At 39.0% G+C, this 3,815-nt stretch overlaps 1 long non-coding RNA gene across 2 annotated transcripts in view; it reads left to right on the plus strand.

Moving 5' to 3' along the window:
- Positions 1 to 3,809, plus strand: part of LOC106517713 (uncharacterized) — a 44,582-nt gene extending 40,773 nt beyond the window's left edge. For both annotated transcript variants that reach the window (XR_001310234.1, XR_001310235.1), the window contains exon 4: positions 3,572 to 3,809. This is a non-coding gene — a long non-coding RNA (uncharacterized LOC106517713). The remainder of the gene's footprint in view (positions 1 to 3,571) is intronic.
- Positions 3,810 to 3,815: the final 6 nt, after the last annotated feature.

Consider the following 3,815-nt stretch of genomic DNA (forward strand, 5'->3'; position numbering starts at 1 on the left):
GTGTATAAGACTTAATATTTTTTCCTTATAAAGTATTTTAAATTGATTTAAAGTAGAACGTTTTTTTTCAAACCGTCATCCAAACTATTCTATAATTTTACCCCATAAACTGAAAAATACATTTGTTTTAAAGTAGTGCGCACAGTTTTACTTTTAAAACTATATTTTCTTCGGTTATTTCTGTCATTTGAACTTAAGACAAAAAGCCTTTGTAAATTGCAAATGATGTGCCTCCGTGAGCTGACAATGAAGGTAGTTACAGAACCTGATCAAATCAGTGATATATTAGGTTGAGACTTGTATTAAAAGTTGCTAGACTAAATTTGAGATATGTGGCACCCCATTAGAACAATGTACATCTTAAAAAAACAGTTTCAAATCAAATAAGACCATTAAAATTGAATTTGACATCTAAATCAGGGGCGCCTGCGAGGAGGGGTGTGAATGGGCTAGGGTGCCTCTTTTAGTTAGCATTTTGCTWCTTTGTGCTTTTAATTAGGCTTTTGTTACTTTTAGGTTCTAGCTAATGTTTTGATACTTTTATCTACATTTTGCTGCTTTTAGCAAGCCTTCGCTACATTTAGCTTCTAGGTAGATTTTACTTCTTAGTTAGCATTTGTGCTTTTAGTTGACTTTTTGTTAGTAATTGTACCTTTTTGAAAAATACATTTGTAGTTTTTGATTTTGTTTCAGTGTTCAAGTTTCTCCTTTTTGTTTCACACTCCTCTGTTCTGCCACGCCCACTCGCACCTGATCCTGTTTGYCCCTGCACAGGTGTTCATTATTTAGATTTGTTAAATGGTCTTTGTGTTCCCCGTGTGTTTTTTTTAGGTTTTGGTTCAGCATTACTTCCTGTATGTGTTTGTCCTGTTACCATGATAGTGTCCAGTTCACTTCATGAGTTCTGTTTGGTACCGTTTGCTGCMTTGACCACATTTTGTTTTACAAATCTGAGTCAAGAGAGGTCACGTCTGCTATTTGGGTCACAACTCTTTTACCTGCAAGCATGACAATGAAACAAGCAGATGCAGCTAACATTCTATTGACTGGTTTGTTCCTATTAAATCTTTGGCCTGTCAACTGAATTGACTCAAACACAATTAGGAAAAAATTTACAAATAAAAAAAATTCCCATACGTGGTCCAACAGACAGTGATGCAAAGAATTATAACTGCAAAAATTGCTATAAAATGATGGTAATCTGCTCTAAAACTGAACTCAACTTGGACTAGTCATTAAMCCAACTCTTGCGAGAGAAGTCCTGYTTTATATTCRGAATGACGTGATTTCTGCTGCAGGTAAGATACTGATTACTGATAACTCCACAGARGCCCATTCCAAAGAGTCTGAACTAACCCTTTTATACCAATGCAGAATTAATGTTAATAGATAAATTCCAGTTATCTTCATAGCTTTAACTGTACATTACAATGACAAAAGAAAACACATKAAGTTATGCTTTAAATCCACTTTAATTTGTCATAATTCATTCCATCTCAAGCAGAAGCTTAGTGAGATTTGTTTTTCCTGTAWATCTAAAGGTCGCTTCAGTTGAACATGATGCAGAACCACTCATGCTTTATAASAAAACAAAGACCAATAAACAGTCTTAGCAGCTGAGTCTTTTTTGATTGGTTAACATCACTTGTTGCAACGAGCAGAATAAAAGTGTCTGTGAATTACCGTGAATTATGTGGGAGCTTGTTACACAGCTGAGGTAAACGAAGGAGATTTGAGAAATAATCCCTTCCTCAATCTGGACACCACAGCTGGTCGTCTCAAGTCTCTCCATCCCTCCCGACACATATGGACACATTTTGTACACACGCACGCATGTCCAGAGCAGAACCGCATGCTGGTGCCAGTTTGAACAGTGACACATGGATGGTGGAGTGTGTTGGTGTATTTTTCTTTTCTTTCCTGAACCCCCGTCCATGCACAAACACGTGCTCTGATTCACAGGTCAGGCAAAGCACTTGCAAATGGAGATGCTCGGCACCCAGTTGGACAAGTTGCACGTCCCTGACTCCATCATAAAAGAGCATTTGGAGGAATTTCGACCTGAAAGGGGTCAGGCAGCTATCACCATCAGATTTTTTTTTTCAAATAAGAACTCTTTATCTCTGCTTGTGTTGTTTTACTGACACTTGTAATTGCCGCCGCTGGTTTCTTGGTAATGCGTTCTCACAGTTTGTGGCCGTCTGTTAAATTTTTATGCTTCTGCAGTTGACCAGAAGCCAGATTGGCGGCGGGGAGGGAGGGAGGGAGGGAGGGAGGGAGGGACGTGGTGGGGGAAAAAATAAACATGTTGACCTTGTGTACAGATTTAGCACACAGAAGCATCAGTGATAGGGCAGCTGTGCTGTGGCAGGAGGCAGAAGCTGGAGCTCCAATCAGATCAACAAGTCAGATGGCTGCAGTTAATACCTCCGTGTGTGTGAACGTAACGCTCTCTGCAGCGCAGCGCACACACGCCGACAGATTTAGCCGGACTCTGCTGCAGCCCTCCGGTGTCTTTAAGGGTTCTGGGGGTCAGTTTCCGCAGAACCTTGCACTCTGACCGATATTCTTTGTGTATTTACATCCTGAAAATGATCATCTGAACACTCTGATGCGAGCTGCAATCTGTCAGAGTCATGTTAAAGTCATTGACCATCTCCCTTAAAGGGGAATCCTGTAATTGCCTGTGTTTGTGCATGTGTGTGAATATTGCCTGTCTGTTWGCAAAATATCTTACAAACCAGTGAACAGATTTTTATGAAACTCATGCAAACTACGCAATGGACATCCACCTAGAAGTGWTTAACTTTTGAAGCTGATCCAAATCAAGATGTCTGTTTCAGCCTACTGAACTTACAAAACACAAAAATGATTGTAATTCTGTCAACAATGCAGGTAATAAGCTAACCTACAGTGAGGTAGTAACTGAGAGTCATCCAAACCTATATTTTAAGTGTGACTTATGTGCAAGATCTTTCCTAGACATTTTAGCCTTCATTTTTAAACTCGACCCTGTTTGCCTGTTAGCAAAATATCTCATAAATCACTGCACAGATTTCATTAAAACTTTCAGAAGATATTTAACAGATGTAAGTTTACAATTGATTAACCTTTTGGAGTCAATTCAATTCAAGATGGTTAATCAGCTTTAGCAAACAAAAAAAAGTGTTAGAACTCATCTTTTCCACTATTCAGCTGAAATTTGCTGTGGTAGTAGCTGCGATCTCCATCACACACTCAAATTGATACACATAATTCATTATTTAGTCTTATGATTTTAAATTTAGCTCAAACTTTTAAGTTACACCGTTTGTGTTTGAAACTTTGGCATGCAGAATGGAAAAGGGAATGCTAAAAGTAAAACAAATAACAGTTTGTCGTTTTTGTGTTTGCTGACGTCACTTAACTRTGACTGCTAGTTTGAACCAGATCAACTAAAGATATTTCTTTTATTTTGCTAACAGAGACAAAAGCAGCTACATGTTGACTTTCATGATGAAGACGATAAAGCTAAATTTAATTTTCTGGTCAATTCAGCTTTCTTTTCTTTTCTTTCTTTTTTTTTTTACAGGAAGTGGAAGACATCAGAAGTACAACACGGCCCACCGTCTGTCTCCTGCTCCACGTCTCAGAATCCAGCCCCTCACCATGACCCCATCTTTCCCTTTTCCACATATTGTGTTGCCTTTCACCGCTGCACTTATTGCTTCCTCTGATTAATCTTCCTCCTCGCTTCCCCTGACGGACCGGTCTGAGTCGGTATAGACTTCCTGTTGGTTTTCAAAACAACTCTTCATGTCAGCCTCCCTTCCGCC

This window comes from Austrofundulus limnaeus, unplaced genomic scaffold, assembly GCF_001266775.1.
Source record: "Austrofundulus limnaeus strain Quisiro unplaced genomic scaffold, Austrofundulus_limnaeus-1.0 Scaffold52, whole genome shotgun sequence".
Classification (NCBI taxonomy): Eukaryota; Metazoa; Chordata; class Actinopteri; order Cyprinodontiformes; family Rivulidae; genus Austrofundulus; species Austrofundulus limnaeus.